The following is a 17,122-nucleotide window of genomic DNA, read 5'->3' as shown; positions in this document are numbered from 1 at the left end:
AGCCTGTGTTTCTAACAGCTTCTCCAAGGAAAACGCAGGCCATGTTTCCAGAACTGAGACTCACCGGGGGTCTTTCAGATGTCCAGCTCTACTACCTTGCTTTTGGCCCAGCATTTGCTTTTAGCTCAGAAGGGAGATTTTTGTCTTGAGCCGTCTTGTAGACCTTTGTGACATGGAGTTTGAAAATCTGACAGCTGCTGCTACTCCTGGAACTGCGAGAGTGAGCAGCATATAGACATAGCCCTCGAGAACACCGAACCATTTCCTTTTAATTCCTGGGGCCTTACTGTTTCTTTGTCTTGCGAATGACCTCACTGCTTTTTGTATCTGTAATGGAATGCACAGTCATTTACAAGTAATCACACAGTAATCCCTTACACTTTTATAATGCCTTCCCTTTTCCAGAGGGCTTTCACTCTCATTATCTCATAGGATCCTTGTAACTGCTCTGAGAGGTAGGCAGAGTGGTTATTTTAATCTCTAATTTATAGGTGTAGAAACTGACGTTTAGAAAAATTAAACAGTTAGCCAGAGGTCAAACAGCACGGAGCAGGATTGGAACTGGAATCTCAAGTAGTCTAACTCCTAAACCAGTGCTCCTTGTACTACTTACTGGTGCTGTGACCTTGAAATATACTCAACCTCCCTGAGCCTCAGTTTTCCTGTCGCTAAATTGGGTATAATCCTACCTCTGGAAGTAGTTGTCAGAATAAACGAGACCATCTGGGAAAGCATTTAGTAAACAGGAAAGCATAACTACTAAGGAGAGGCATCCTTGTTCTTACTACATGGATTTCACTGGTTTTAAACAGTGTCATGGGACTGTGAAAGGAAATAACATTTTTTCCCTTTCTTTTTAAAAAGACACTGAGGTCTCCAGAATGGTGCTAGAGTTGTTAGGGATCACTAGCTCCCAGCCCTGTGATTAGCAAATTGACCTTGCTGTCTTGCCCGCCACCTACTTTGTTATTCTGAATTGTGTTGATAAGTTTCCTATAGATCTCTCCCTCTCTCGGAGACAGTTTTGGGTCTTGCAGGACAGGAGAGGAGCAGCCCTCCATATCTATGAGTTCTACATCCATGGATTCAACCAACCACAGCTCAAAAATATAAAAAAAATATATATAGCAATTAAAAAATAATACAAATAAAAAACAATACACTGTCAGCTATGGTGACTTGCACATTTAATCCCAGCAGCTCAGGAGACTGAGGTGGGAGGAGCCTTTGCATCCAGGAATTTGGGGCTGCAGTGAGCTATGACCACACCACTGCATTGCAGCCTGGGTGACACAGTGAGACTCCCATCTGTAAAAAACAAAAGTGAAAATAAAACACAAACAAAAAAACCCCAATATGGCATGACAGCTGTTTGTATAGTATCTATAGTATGAGGTATTATAAGTAATCCAGGGATAATTTAAAGTATATGGAAGAATGTGTGTAGGTTATATGCAAATACTACTTCGTTTTATATAAAGGACTTGGGGCATCCATGGATTTCAGTATCCTTGCAGGTCCCTGGAACCGATCCCCCACAGAGACTGAGGGATGGCTGTTCACATCCACCTACAAAAATTGTAAACCTATGAGACATGGTTGACACATGATCCTAACAAGCAGGATGACGACAAGGGAGTGAAAGACCAGGGAGCCAGATTTGGGCTCCATGTAAGGAAGAACTTTTGGGTGCAAAGTGGAATTAGTTAGCAGCGGCAAAAGATAATGATGTTGGCCTCCCTGCAGACCTCAGGAATACCAGGGGCAGATTGGTGGCTGGGCAGGCTTTGGGCTCAGTGACCATAGGGGTTTTTCTCATCTTGAGATTCCAGGGCCATTGGCCCTCAGTGGCAGGAGGAAGAGAGCCACACAAACAAACATTAAGGTGGGCACAGGGTGCCTCTGTGTGTGTGGAAACTGATCTCCAGATGTTGTTTGGAAGCTGGAGGGTAAATTTAAGATCTTTCATTTGTTTCTTGTACCTGTCCCATGGCTCACCTTGTTTTAAGAGTTCTGTGCCATCCACAGGTAGCTCTTTTCCATACAATATCTTTTTCCTCTGCTGAAATGCCCTTGTGGGAATGTTGGAAGGGACATTCCTGGCGGACGAGGACCATGCTTTTTCCCTGTAACAACAGCTATGGCAATAGCCCTGTGCTGAGTTCTGGTTCTGGCATGTGGTGGAAGGTTCTCTGATCTTGTTTCCTTATCTATTTTTGTAGTCACTGATATTTGTGTTCATTTATTAAACATGCAATAAATAAGAAATGTTGGCTTATGGCAAGCTTGTTAAAATAAGCAAAATAAATGTGTAATGACTTTTTGGACAGACCAAGTAGAAGGTGTTTTTAGAGCACACAGTTGAACAGTTTCTAGACATCTGCCCAAGTTGTAAATGAAATCATGTAAGGTACAGGAGGAAGACCCTACCTCCCTCCTCACATGTCCTCTCCCTACTCCCCCGACTCAGTCTGGAGTCATTTTAGATCAGATTCATTCCTGATTGGCTTCCCTGGTCCAACTTAGCCATCACAGAACCTTAGGGTTGGAATTAATTTTACAAATTAAACTGGACAGTTCTCCTCTCTTCCCCCAACAACAATGTTCTCTCAATAGTCTGGTTTTATTCTGAATCTTCAAGTCTGGTGTCTGCCCCATGAAGAACCCACAAAAAACTAAGTTCCCAGGGGGACTCAGAGTTCAAGAAAGTCAGGGATGGAGGCCTTAGGGGACGGGTTACTTTAGGACTCACCCACCCGCATAGAAATCTTGAACTATATTCTTGCCAACTTTCTCTGGTACATCACCCCCAGATACCTCCCAAATTAATAGATCTCATAGATGTAGTTCCCTTCTGGATACTCTCCTTCCTAAGGTGGAGTAAAGCCTTTCAAACCAGTCACTTCCTTATTTGGTTTGGGGAGGCTTTTCCCTGTAACAAGTCAGGGTAAGGAAGGGCTGAGACTCCACTTCAGGGGGGGTTAACAGTTTACTCTGAGTGAGGAATTCTGTCTAAGTGGGGCATGTTCTTCAAGTGCCAGAGGAGAGAAGGGTGATTTTTCTGACATCCTCCAGGCTGCTTTTCCATATTTGGAAATGTTTACCCACCACACTGATCTATTGGAAGAGAAGGAGGTGACTCAGGGTTTAGGAGAAGCAGGATTTGAATTCTCGTTTCCAGAAACAAAGTCGTCCCCCTCCCCCGCCCTCACCCTTCCCCCTCCATTCCTCGGCCCCTGGAAGCTGAGGAGAGAGTGTCTCAGTTCTGTTCCCCTCCAGCTTCGGGACCACCTCTTTGCTGTGTCTCGCAGTGGACTGTGGGCCTGTGAGAGGCAGTGAGGGCCAGCGGAGGGCCAGCTGCCTGTGGGGCCGGACGTCTAGTGAGTACACCGTTTCTGCCAGTCCGGTGGCATTTCTACTCAGAGACTGGGGCTTTCGGCCTGTGGTCGGCTTGCTTGCAGGGTGATAGGACATGTTGCTAGGGGTACTGGTGGCTTTAATTTGTGGGTGTGGACAGCTGCTTTCCCCAGGGAGTACTTACAGTGGGGCTGAGAGACAAGGTCTGCCTAAGGAAAAATTCTATTTGAAGGAAAAAAAAAAGTCAGACGGATATTTCCTCCCACATGAGGCCAAGCTTGAGTTGGGTAGAAAGATAATTGGGGAGTGTTGTCATCTGTGTGATTGCTAAGCCAAAAGGGATGTTTGTGGACATTTGAGGAGGGGTGGTTTTCGCTTGAAAAGCAGTTGTGGTTGGACTTGAGAATATGTGAAATGTTGATGTATTAACAGTTGTGGGGCATCAGCAGTCCGGGGTAAATACCTTATGTGCAGGGTATTGTGTGGATTTGATGCATCGTCAGAGTTGCAAGGAGTCTCAGAGATTATCCTGTGGTTTGGTTTCATTTCACAAAGCATAATGGCCAGTGGAGGCCCAGGGACCTCACTTTCCCCGGAGACACGTGGCCAGTTAGGTAGCGTTGGCGCCCAGACCCCCTCTCTCAGTTCATTCTTTCTCCACTAGACGTAAGCTGCCTCCTCTCTTGCAGGTGAGAAAATTGGGAGATGCTTGAGTTGCCCGTACTAGTGAGTGGGAGATGGAGGGCTAGAATCTACTTCTCCTTGTTCAGACTTGTTTTCAGTATGTTACATAGGCTCAGACGCCTGGGTTTTTTAAAAAAATTCTTTTTCTTTTTATCCTTCCTCATTTTTTTCTTACCATCCCCTTCTTTTGGCCATGTGAATATAGTTTGAATGTGGCCTTCTGCTCCCCGTTGCTGCCTCTATCTTTTTCTTCCTCAAAGGGGATGACAGCTTTTCCAAAAGGTACAACTGAATAGCATAGCCCTTTATTTCCATTTCACCTGTGGAAGAGAAAATAATGAATGGGCCGTGAGAGAAACTGAGCAGGGCTTTCTATCTATCTAAGCCACTGCCACTCTTCCTGAAGCTGTGAGGATTCTGGAGGATTGTTCTCATTCAAAGGTGAGCCCTGATTCTGAGTAGGTTTGAAACACACACATGCACACCCCACTCTTTTAGCCTTGATGCGATCAATGCAGGACAGAGACCCAGAGGTCACCACACTAGTACGTCGTCCCAGGTGTTACATAGCCATAATGAGTAACTTTTTGTAGTCAGCTCAGTTTCCAGACAACCTGCAGGACCCCCCTTCTCCAGTACAGGGAAGAGGCAGAGTCGTGTTTAGGGGGAGCGCTTTGATGCCACTGGCATCCAGCGGCAGATGGAACAGAGCAGAAGTGCTCTGAGACCCACGTTTGTTCTGGCCAGTGTTGAGAGGAGAGAGAAGCTGCTTTCTCAGCAGCTCTGACGCAGCCAGAAAGAAGGCACTGGCACAGGACTCCCAGGAAAGTGCCTGTAACTTGTCCCCTCCTCTGACCACCTGTGGCTGGGTAGTGATTGGGGGCCCTCCTGGTCCCTGAGAAGGGAGGAGAGTGCCTTGAACCCTGAAAGCCTGGGAGGTTTCCCTGTGGTGCTGAGGGACGGGTGCTGAGGTTGGAGTTATCATACCAATGGACACTGACACTGCTAATGTGGACAGCTGACATGTCTCAGTCACTTTCTAAGTACCAGGCCCCTGGGATAAACACTTTACCTACATTGTGCAGTCACCACTATAGCTGCCTGTGAATCGGTGCTATTTTTTTTAATATATTCTTTTAAATTGTGGTGAAATACACAGACCATAAAGTTTACCATGATAACCATTTTTTAAGCATACATGGGATGTCTGGAAAGTATCCAGCCATGTCCTATGAAAGCTAGAGATGTTTATGGCTGCACACTTCCCGGACAGCCCTGGTATATAGCTCAGCAGTGTTCAGTGCATTAACACTTGTTTGTAATCAATCTCCAGAACTCTTTTCAGCTTGCAAAACTCCACCTCTCCACCCATAACCAACAATTCCCGATTCTTCCCTCCCCAGCCCCTGGAAACCACCACTCTACTTTTTGCCTCTATGAATATGACTACCTGAGTTCCCTCAACTGGGTGGAATCCTCCATCGCTTGTCTTCTTGTGTAGAAGACATCTGTGACATTACACGAAATGTAATGTTCTCAAGGTTCATCAGTTCAGCATGTGTTAGAACTTCTCCTTCTCCTAGGCTGAATAATAATCCATTGTATTTATATCACATTTCGTTTATCCATTTAGGAACTATTTTTTACCTCTATGTCACAGAAGAAGAACAACCTGAGGCTTCACAAGGTGAAGTAAGATGCCCAAAGCCACGTAATCATTGGCAGATGTTCTTGAACTTAAGTAGTTTGACATCAGAGTGCATATGATAAAAAGTAGATACTGGATTCAGGTTGGCAAAAGTGTGACAGACAAGCCAGGGTGATTCCCACCTGATAGTGATCCTTCCTCACCTCACACATGGCTGTGACGTTGCAATAAACCATGTGTTCCAAAGGGCTGGACTCAGATGTTCCTTTGTTTTGTGTTGGCCTCTAGGCAACTCGGAGCCAAATTTGAAGCCCACTTCTAGCAAATGGTTATGAGACTCGTGGCTCTTATTTTTTTGATATCTTTCCCTTTTTCTTTACTGTATTTTCCAATCTCTCAATCTCATTTTCTCATTTTAAAAATTCATGTACTTTTGGGTCTTTTGTCGGACACTTCAGATCCTTTCTGGAACAAAGCAGAATGCATAAACAAATGGCATGGTATCTTAGTATTTTAGTTATTATTAGGTATTGTCAGGCACAGGGCAGAAGCTGGAGATGTGATTTTGTGACCTGCCTCTGCCTCTGTTTGGCTTGGGTGATGCCCCTCCTTTCTGAGTCTCTTTTCTCACCTGGAAGATGAGTTTGCTGTTGATGACAGAGAACATTTAGTCTGTGCTGAGAGGTACACTGGCTCCACATGGTTTATCTCCGGTTTCCTCAACATGCCCACAAGGCAGGCACTATTATCCCCCATTTTATCTCTGATACAAGTAAGGCCCAAAGAAGTGAGAGAGCTTGCCCAAAACCCACAGCACTTGAGGGCAAGCACAGTGATCCACGTTTGTTTGACTCCAAAGCCTAAGATACTGGACACAGTGCTGGGCTGCTTTTCCTTTAGATAATCTGTCAGGTTCCTTCCATCTGTGGCATTTATTCCTTTAATTTTAGTGAATTGTTCCCACTTAGGTTCTGGGCACTGTTCCGGGCACTGTTCCGGGCACTGCCCGTGCTCCATTTAGAGCAAAGAATAAGGCACAGGGAGCGAGGGTGCCTTGCAACTCCCTCCTGAGTGTGGCTGCGGGGAGGAGGCAGGCGAGTGGCCCAGGGAGGAGTGCAGCGCCCTGCAGCGTGAGCGTGAGCGCAGGGACTGGCTCTGGGAGGTAATGTGTAAGCTGAGATCTGAGTACAGGGCGGCAGTTGTGTGAAAGTCAGAGGGAGCACTTTGCAGGCAGTGGAGACTCCGTGCAAAGGCTGTTAAGTGGGAACGAGTTTCTGTTTGAGAAACCGAAGGAGGCTGGTGTGCTGGCAGGTCCTGGGTTGCCTGGGGAGAAGCAGGAGGGGAGAGCCAGCAGGGCTAGGTGTTACTGAGGGGGAGACCTGCGCCTGGCGTCTGAGAACCATCCAAACTACGTTTCAGAAGCATCATGACCGCTGCTGTGTGTGGAGCTGGATTGTGGGCAGGACAGGAGTAGAAGCAGGAAGGTTAGGAAGAAACCTTTACCATAACCCAGGTGGTGGTGAATAGGACTGGGGCAGTGGAAGGGCGGCAGCAGAGAACCTCCAAAACAGATTTTGGAGCAATTGTCTGTAGGATATCGGGTGTAATTACCTTCAGAGAAGCGTCGCACTCAATGGGCAGGAATCTGGAAGACCCAGAGGAAGGTGAAAATGTGTACAGTGGGGGCTACACAGACAAGCAGCTGGGATTCCAGGGTCAGGTGGCATACATCCCCCACCTCCCGTTTGGTTTCTAACCTTGAGCTGCTGACCAATGAGCAGAGGACAGCCACTTCCTGCCTGTGAATTCCCGGCTGAGAGCTGCTAGAAGGCCCCAGGAGAAGCCCAGCAGAATGTACAGCTTCCTTTGCACTCCTGGGTATTTCTGTAAAACATTCTTTCCCACCAAGAATAAGGAACATTAAGAGTGATGTTGACTTTATGGGCTGTATTTGACATAGTGTTTTTTTCTTGATGTGTTGTCTGTTCTTGCAGAAACTCTTCCTCCTTTTGGACTCACTTGTGAGGCCCTTCAGCCCTTTTGTGAGATTGGAAGCTCAGTGGGAAAGGCCCTCCTGGCTGGAGGACTTTGCTCCCAGGGCACCTCCCAGCGTCCCTTTCTTATTTACATGTGAATTTGCACTTGCTGGTCTTTGCGGGCTCTCCCTAATTCCTTTTAACAGGCTGGGCTTTCCTGCAAATACTGTTTTTCAGTGGAGGAACTGGGCTCTGAGAAGATAGATGAGTTAGTCCTGTAGCAAGGTAGTGGCTGGAACAGGTTGAGAATCCGGAATTCCTGACCAAGCTCTGTCCTGCAGCCACCAGGTCAGAGCGTCCTCCTGAGTGACCAAGTCCTTTGGGGCATTTGATGGCAATCTTATGCCTGAGCCCAAACATGCTCCAAAATCATAAACTAAGTCATCTAAAACTCATTCCTGAGGTTTCTGCATATATTCCTTTTTAAAGAGTTTGCAATATATAGTTATCAGCTTAAAAAAATCAATCTAACATCATCCGTTAAAAACAGTGTTTGCTATTGCTCATTGGAGTTTCTTTTAAAATTTCTGTTATATTACCCATGCATTTAGTCAACAAACATTTATTGAGTTCTTACTGTATGCCAGGCATTGTGCTAGGTGCTGGGGATTGATTCAAAGATAATTTGGAGGCGTATGGAAGGGGAGTGGATAATTACAGCACAGTGAGATAAGTGCTATAATAGGGGGATATATAAAGAGCTAGAAATAGCACTATGAATAACATCTCTGAATAAATTGCCTTCTTTTTTTTTCCTTTTGGATTATTCCCTTATGTATATTGCCCAAAGTGGGATTATTGGGTCATTTAAAAGATGAAAACAATTTGGCACAAAAAGATGTAATGACTTGCCTGGGGAACACAGCTCAATTTTCAACAGAGGAAAAGAAAATTGTTGACAACTCCAGATTTAAACCACTTCGCCAGGAGGATTGGGCAGTTTTTATGCTAGCCTTGTCGGCATGGTGGCTTTCAAGGGGAGTATCTGTCCAAGACACTTCAGCCTGCATGTACAAACACACGTCCTCATGTTTAATCTCACAAATTAATTGCTCTTATGAGAATTTAGCTGTGTATGTACGTGGTTTCCATTTTACGAAGGAAGAAACTGCGCCTTTGTTAAAAGGAAGTGATTTTCCTCAAGATTCCGTAGTTAATAAGCAGAGGATTCAAGAGCCAAGAGCAGTTCCTTCACGTCCACGCTCCTGTCCTGTTCTCCATGCTGTGTTTGCCCGTTGAAGGTAACTCACGTTCTGGCTAGAATTAGGGCCTGGAATTTAATGAGTCTCAAGGAGGTCAAGATCCACAAAATAGGTACAGACTTTCTTACCCTCAAGGTCAAAGCCAGGTTACAGTGTCCCTCTGTACCTGACGTGGAAGGACCCAGGGGCCCATTATTCCTGATCTGGCCCAGGCAGGCCCTGAGAGGCATAGCCTTCCCACTGGAGCACAGAATCCCAGGTAAACTGAAACTGTGCCACAGCTCTGTTGTAAAACATTTATTACCTTTCCAGTGTTTAATAGCATTAAGCAAAAATTCCTGCCCCTGTTACCTAGAGCTTATCATGGCCGGATCCCTGTTGGGTTCACCGAGGACTTGCAGGATGCACCTGCTCACTCATCCTGAAATCAGCCACATCCCCTGCCAATCCCCAGACATCCCCTGCGTTTTCTCATCTTCGTGCCTTAGCTCATGCTGTTCTATTAGCCTGAGATGACCTGTCCCATCTCTTTCCATAGAGCTCCTGCTCCATAAACTGCTGTACAGATGCCACCTTCTGAAGGAAGGAATCCCTGATCACCATCTGCTCCCAGCCATCCACTTTTCCATACTAGAAGCGATTTCTCCGTTCTGCTAATGCACCGCAGCTAGCTATGAGGCAACAGAGTACAACCGTGCTGTGTGTATGAGGGTGGGATCTGAATCTGCATCCTGTCTGTCATACTTCCTAGCTGTCAGTGAACACTCTTGAGCCTGTGTTTTCTCCTCTGTCATGAGCCCACCTGATAGAATGAATGGTTCCTCCGAAAACTGTTATATTGACAGGGGTGACATAAAAACTGCCCGGTCCTCCTTGTAAAATAGCCTATCTCTGGAGTTGTCAACACTTTCCTTTTCCCTTGTTGTCATTAAGTGTCTTTATGACATCACCCTATGTTATAGCATGTTATGAAGATTTGCATTGTTATCTTGTTTCTTCTGTGGTGCCCTTTCCTGCTATGTATCTTATCTCTCCTTCTTGTTGGGGAGCTCTTGAAGGGCCGAGAGTGCATTGCATCTTCCTAAGGCCTTGGACATAGGGAAGCTGTTAGAAAGGCTCCTTTAAGGGAAAGGAGGATTCCATACACCTGACTGGTGATGTTGTCGGTGCAGGCTCATTCAATCAGATGCCCTGGTCACAGGTGCCAGGCCTGGTCTGGAGCTCTGTGGTCGCTGTCATGTGGAGCTTTAGGCACCTGCAGTTTGAGCCAGATGGACCTCTGGCTTCTGCTTCTTGAGAGACAGGAAAAAGTTCAGAGCCTGTCTCAAGCCCATCTTTTTCTGATTCAAGGAGTTAGTGGGTGGGGTTGGCATTTTCTAGAAGGCAGAGTCACAATCCCGCTTGGAACAGGAGCCTTGGTTTCTTGCCCAGCGTTCCATGGGTCTATTCTGTGGGTGAGAGTTTCCATCTTAGAGGAGAGGGTCCCTTTGGGTGTGAGTTAGGAGCAGCTCTAAGACCTGCCTTCTCCTCTGACTTCTCTGTGGATGGGGCCTTCTCCAGGAGCTCTGCTGGCATACTCCTGCCCTTGCTCTGTTGGAAGCCACCCACTCCAAGGGGATTCATTTCTGAAAGGAATAGCTCTACTACTGAACTTTCTTTTATGTTACTTCCCAAAATGCAACACCTATGAGTTTCCGAATCCAAGTGGTTCAGCCTGGAACACAGGTGCCCCGTGTCCTAGCTGCAATGTTCCTTTCCAGCCTCGTGCCCCACTGCATCCCTCCACGTCCTCTGCTTCTGGCTTCACCAGATTAGTCACTTTCCCTGAGAACACCCTGAACTCATTCTCCTAAAGGCCTTTGCACATCGTGTTCCTTAGGCCTATTTTCTGCCTCCTCATGCATGGAAATCCTTTTGGGTGTTCAGGCTTAGTTTAGAAGTCACATCATCTGCAGAGAACTTCCGGAGTCTCAGAAGGACACGGCGTGTACTTGTGCCTTTGCGTGCTTTTCTTCTATGGTGCACATCCCCAGTGAGCCTCTTCCAGAGGTCTTGGCATGGCTGACTCAGTGCCTCCACCTGCTGGGTCCACACACTGCCTCATCAAGCACAGGAGGTACTAGCAAACCTGTTTCTGAAAGCAGAACGTGTGTCAAGGAACATTTGGGCCAGAGACGTTTCAGAAGGCTATGCTAGGGTTTCCTATGGTTTGTTAGATCATGAACCCAGCCATTTGAATTCTGAATTGGCCTGATAACAACTCATTGGTAACCATTCTTAGGGCTGTTTCTCACACACCCGTAGATGTTTGCCTAGTGCCAGGGCTCTGAGCTTTTTATTCGCTTAAGAATGCAACAGCAGGGTGCAATTCAGGAAGGACTTCTATGCTTCTAATATAAACATTGTTTTTATTTTTATTTTTTTTTAGCTTGAAAATGTAGGCATTGTTTTTCATCTCAGAGCTCCTTGAAATATGAAAATAACAGTGTATTTCTGCCTCTGGCAGAATAACTGTCACATCATAGTTGTGGCTACAAATTAATAAAGCCTGTATTTGGAGTTTTGTTTTGAAAACTTGTGTTCCGGTCCTGGCTTTATCACTTACCACCCCCAAACCACTGGGCAGGTATATCACCTCCCTGTTCCTCAGTTTCCTCAGTGTACCATTGAGGAATTTTTCTCATATGGTTGATAGAAAGTTTAAATAACGTTTTGGACATAAACTTGAAATTTTATTAGCATCTGTGTTTCAGAAACTGGATTTGGAGGCTATTTTTAAATAGTTTGTTTTTGAAGTTAAATACTAAGAAATAGAAGTTTTCATAGATGTTTTATTTTTTAATTGGTACAATAAATGAATTTACAAGTTAATTACTTAGATATATAACTTGTCATAGATGTGTTTTATTTTTTAGTTGGTAAAATAAATTAATTTACATAATTGGGGGAAACATACAGGGTTTATAGGCTCAGTTTTAGTCAAAACAAATGAGAACCACAGAACCAGAGGCTTGGATAAATCACAGAAATCCTGGAAGAGGGTGAACATGAATTGATGCATATTGTATGCAGGGTTTTGTTCTGTACCTACTGGATATAGAATCCAAGGAAGTGATCACACACTACGGATAAGTTGGTGGTATTAGCCCTGTTTTGCAGACAGGGAATCTCGAGCTTAGAGCGGTTAAAATGATTTAACAAAAATCCAATATCAAAGCCTTGAACTTCACACTGCATTCATGAAGGCTTCTAGAAATCCTTGCCATTTACAGATGTGACAAGACCTGATTTTGCTTTGTTGATTTTTTTATCCTCTCCCTCCGGGGGCAACCAGTCGTTCAGGGCCAGATAACATAGTGGAAATCTGCAGTCCTGATGTCCTGTAACTAATTTAATGAGTCTAGATGAGTAACTTGACTTTTCGTACCAGAAATCTGCTGGTAGAATGTCTCTTTTAGGCTCCTTTGACCGTACTCATTCATCAGGTTTTACTTCTTTTCTTGTCTATTGGAGAGATATATGACATTGCCCATCTCTGCATTTGTGGTCAGCAGTACACTTGAAGAGGGCTTTATTTCCTCTTTTAAAAATACAGGTAGAAAATCAAATTCCTTAACGATTTCTCACCATTTTCCTTCACCATTCATGGGCAACCATGTGGAAAGGTGGCAGAGGGCTGAGGGTTTGAGCTGTGATTCTCGTCCTGAATCTCTCACTGACCAGGCAGAGGACTTTGGTCCAACCCCTCCGTTCCCTATGGGAGCCTCAGCATCTTCATCTCTAAAGAGTGAGGGCCATGCTAGGTGATCCTTAAGATTTTAAAATTCCCCATGTTTGTGGTGTCAAAAGCATCAATTTCTGCCAAGCTGCGTAATCCTACAGCTGTTGCTCTGATACTTTTCAATCTTTAGATTTAATCTATTCAACAATGTATAATTTTTTAAAGGGAAGCCTTTATAGACAGTTCTGAAATATAAGGGTGGGGTGGGGGATAAATGGATGTTAAAAAATAGAAAACAACCAATTAAATAGTAGATAGCATGTAATTCTCCTTGGAAACTTACCATGAAATTGAGGAGCACTTTAACAACTGGTAATTTAAATTGCATTTGAACTTTGCTAATGGTTTGTTTGCATGAGAACTTCAATCATTTCACAGCAGTTCTTTAGCAAAGCTGCTCATTCTCTTTATGGAAAAGAAGAAAAAAAGTAATAAAAGAGAAGTTGACTGTGGAAAAATGAGACCACTTTGATTTGTGCATGGAGGGAGGCAGGAGAGACCTGAGGATCCCTGGAGCTGAGGGTAGAGTGCTTCTCCTTTTAGAGAACTTTAGAAATATGGGAAGTCAGATGGTCTTTGCTGCTGTTAAAGAAACCGTTTTGGTTATATCTCTCTGCAAGAAGCTTTACTTTCATGGGGTAGGGGTGGGGGTTCTCTTTTTGTCTTTTCTGGGATTGCACTGTCCATGGATCCAATGTTGGCCCCTGGAAATCCATTCCACAGCAAGTTTGAAATGATGCCTCTCTCTGATCTCAATAGAAATGGCTTTGAGAGTAATCTTTTATGATGTGTTGCCTTGGTCTGAAAGTTGTGTCCCTCCAAAATGTAAGTGGGACTGTTAGGAGGTGGTTAGAGAGAGAAGCCCTCATGGATGATACTGGTGTTCAGAAAAGAGGCCCAAGGGAGTTTGACCATTCTGCTCTCTGAGGACACACAGGGGGCACCATCTATGAGAATAAGGCCTCACCACTACTGAATCCATCAGCACCTTGATCTTGTACTTTCTAGTTTTCGGAACAGTGAGAAATAAACATCTGTTTATAAAAAAAAAAAAAAAATGGCTTTGAGCATCCTGATGTCCTTGAAGACCACTAGTTCTTAGGAAACACATTGCTTTTCTGGGCTCATCTTGGTCCTGCTTCATTTTTTCTACTTTATTTCTTTCTGTTGTTGACATACACTGGGCGAGCTTTGAGGCAGGTGTTCAGACACCTGGGCGTGTCAGTCCTGGTTTCATTCTGGGTGTGACTGGTTTTGTGATGATGGCAAGTCCCTCTATGGGGTCTTGGTGTCCTCTGTCAAGATGGGCAGTAATTGGATCTAGTGTTGTAATCCCTGGACTACCTACCACTACTGCTGGGCTCCTGGGCGGGCCATCTTCCTCCCTCCCCTGACCCCCTGAGTTCTCTTCCCATCAGTTGGAAGAATTGAGGTCAGTCATTTTAAAGATTCCTCTCAACTTTGAGCTTATGTAGGTATTTGAAGACTGAATGAGATATTACACACAAAACAATTATAGGATTGATTAGATAATATTTGAAATAACAACAATGAAAATGGGTGTGGTAGTTTTTATGGTATGTGAATTTCTCCTGAATACATAAAAGACAGGTTTTAGAACAGCCCGCTTCCCTGGAATACTTCTCTGTTGAAATACCTAATGTATAATCTTTAGCAAAAGAGTAATAGTTCTTAATGAAATAAAACCTGTTATAAGGCCCTGCCAGGAAGTGTCAAAATTGTCCACCTCTCTGCTGCTTACCAGCTCGCATTTTTCAGGCAAGAAAATTAAGGCTCAAAAGGGACATTAGATCCCATAGTTTGAAATTTGTCTCCAACTCATATTCCTTTTCTCTTTTTATTTGGTGCAGTTCAGATTTATCTGTTAATGCTTTTTCTTGTCCGCAGTATATCTAAGTGGTTTATCCCTTTCACCTTCATTATTAACATGCAGAGCTGAGATGTGAACACTGAGGCACCCGCATTCTCTTTCCTTGTTATTCTGAAACCAATTAGTGGAATAAAAGTGCCAGGAACTGATGGAATGGGGGGTGAGTGGGTATAAAAGTAAGCCACGGGAGTGGTGGATTTCAAGCCTGTGTCATTCCCAATATGGCCCAGAGACTTTATCATTCTGGGAGGTTCTGAAACTTGTAGGACTTCAGAGGTTCATAAGCAACTGCCTTCTCCCATTTTCACAGGTGAGAAATTTGAGACTCAGAGACAGAAGACGGGTTCTGGTCACCTGATCCCAGCGCTCGGCTATTTTGATTATTCCACTGAGCACTCATCCGAAGGAAGACATTTTTCCTCAATTGTGAGTCTTAACACGGAAAAGAAGACTTTTCTGTTTTAAAATCAATGTACACATTATAATAAGTTTAAAAAAAATCAGGGGTTTCCATTTAAAGCACGGGCACCCATAAGTGGATGGATTAAGAACTAGAGAAGAACCAAAATGTTCTTCCTTTTTTGTTGAATTGATTTCATCAGCAATGGATGAGTTATAATAATGCTAATGAGATGTGTGGCAAAGCAAAGGCAGGGCATAGCTCTCGGGAGGCGGCATGCAGAGAAATGAGAAGGAAACCTGGAGTAAGGATTTCAGGTTGCCAGTCATTGCGTTGCTCCCTTCCATTCCATTGGCATGGTGGGAAATGTTCTTGATATCGAAAGACCAAAATGAAATTGTGCATGTTATAGGCAGGTGTGAGGAAAGAAAGCATACTACTGAGTGCCTCTGGTTTACCCCTCTGCAAGGTGCTGCTTCTTCTGTGATCTTACTGTATTTTTCCCAGCAGCCCTTTAAGGCAGGGGAGGCTAGATTTACCCAGGTGAAGGGTGTGCGCCTTTGTCCTAAAGGGCCTGCCGGAACTCCTTTGGGGTCTGAGTGTGAATCTTGTGTGTTCAGAGAGGAGAATGGTGGCCAGGTAAGGAAAGCTGTCCCTTGTGTTTGGAGTACTTCTGTCTTAGTGGTTAGAGTAGAACATCATATAGATGGGGTAGTGAAAAGAGTCAATGGCGGGCAGTGATACTCTGGGCTCTGGTGAGGTCTCAGGTGATTCCCTGGGAGCTCTGGGCTTCCACTGAGGGTTCTAGCACTGTGGTATCCATGCTGAAGCCAATCCATAGATGCCCCACGTGTTGGCTTTAAACTGAGCAAGTAAAAGTAATATGGTAAACCTTGCCATATTTGCGGTGTAGTTTTCTAAAACAGGGCAGATGTCATTATGATTTTAAAAACCTATTTTCATCTAAAACAGTGACTGAGTTTACAGTTGCGTTTTGTCACTCTCTTTTCTTCATGTGTCTTAAAAGCACAATTGACTTTCCATGCAATTTTGATCTGCATAACATAAAAAGCTGGAAATCACTGGTGTGGTGCTTAAACATTATAGTCTATTAACATTCCAAACATGGTCTGGAATATTTTCCCTTTAACTTACAGTTTAAGGATTAAAAGAGAATCTTTGTTACCTGCTTTAGCTATTTATTTTTTTTAGTGTTTAAAATTAAATTGTGATAAACATGAAACTTTGCACTTAGATTTAAAAAATTCAAGTGTGCAGTATCAAAGTGGGAGGGCATTGCTGTAAGAGGAGCAAGCTGGAAAAGACTCAGAAGTTTGTGTTATTCATAAGCCAGTTATGAGCCTGCAGTGGCTTTTGTCTCTAAAATGCTGACGCAGCCTTACTAAGGCACTTAATGGAGTCTTGTATCTGGAGCAAAGTGGGTGGGTGATCCTGCAAATCTAGAACACCTGGAAACTGGTGAGTCCAGAGGGAGGGTGGGCTTCAGGCCAGTCTGCGCAGGCGTCCAGCTCTGCCTCTCTGCAGGGCTCCTCCTCTCCCTTCTCCCGTATGTTGGCTTCATCCTCAGGATGTTTTACCTCATGGTCACAATATGGCTGCCTACTGCAACCCAGACCATAGGCATCTTTCTTCCCACGTGGGGGTAAGAGAGCCTTGTTTGCCATTTTTCATAGGCTTGGGTTACTATACATTTCTGAACCAGTCGCTGAGGCTAGGAGAATAGGATCATACTGATGTGCATGAACCAGAGCTCCCCTTAAACTGCATTGTACTCAATCCCACCCACACCTCATGACAGCTGCATAGTGAAGACAACGTGGGCCCTCAAGAAAACATCTGGGTGCTGTTAGGAAGGACAGAGAGGACTAGAAGCTGTGGGGACAACCGCAGGCCTCTGACAATCTCTTTATTCCCAACAGAGCCCCGCGAGAGTGTCAGACTCTAGTCCTTGTTTCATCTCTGACAGGGACATTACATAGCTGGACCCTCCCAGTGGTTCTCAACCATAAAATTATTTTCGTTGCTACTTCATGAAGTAGCTGGAACCACTGCTACAGAGGTGCTGCCAGGACCAGAAATGATAGCCCACCAAGAGCTGTTGC

At 44.6% G+C, this 17,122-nt stretch overlaps 1 protein-coding gene across 9 annotated transcripts in view; it reads left to right on the top strand.

Annotated features, from left to right (window-relative positions):
• The window catches only part of LPP (LIM domain containing preferred translocation partner in lipoma), a 730,287-nt gene that overhangs the window by 49,095 nt on the left and 664,070 nt on the right, over positions 1 to 17,122 (top strand). For 6 of the 9 annotated variants that reach the window (XM_053564331.1, XM_053564332.1, XM_053564330.1 and 3 more), the window contains one exon: positions 14,910 to 15,025. The exons of 2 other annotated variants lie outside the window; for them this stretch is intronic. The gene's annotated coding sequence lies outside the window, so the exon portion shown is untranslated. Of the gene's footprint in view, positions 1 to 3,250; positions 3,381 to 14,909; positions 15,026 to 17,122 lie in introns of those variants that run through there. One more of the 9 variants, XM_053564329.1, reaches the window with a different exon arrangement.

This window comes from Nycticebus coucang, chromosome 16 (assembly GCF_027406575.1).
Source record: "Nycticebus coucang isolate mNycCou1 chromosome 16, mNycCou1.pri, whole genome shotgun sequence".
NCBI lineage: Eukaryota > Metazoa > Chordata > Mammalia > Primates > Lorisidae > Nycticebus > Nycticebus coucang.
This window is presented reverse-complemented; position numbering and strand designations above follow the sequence as displayed.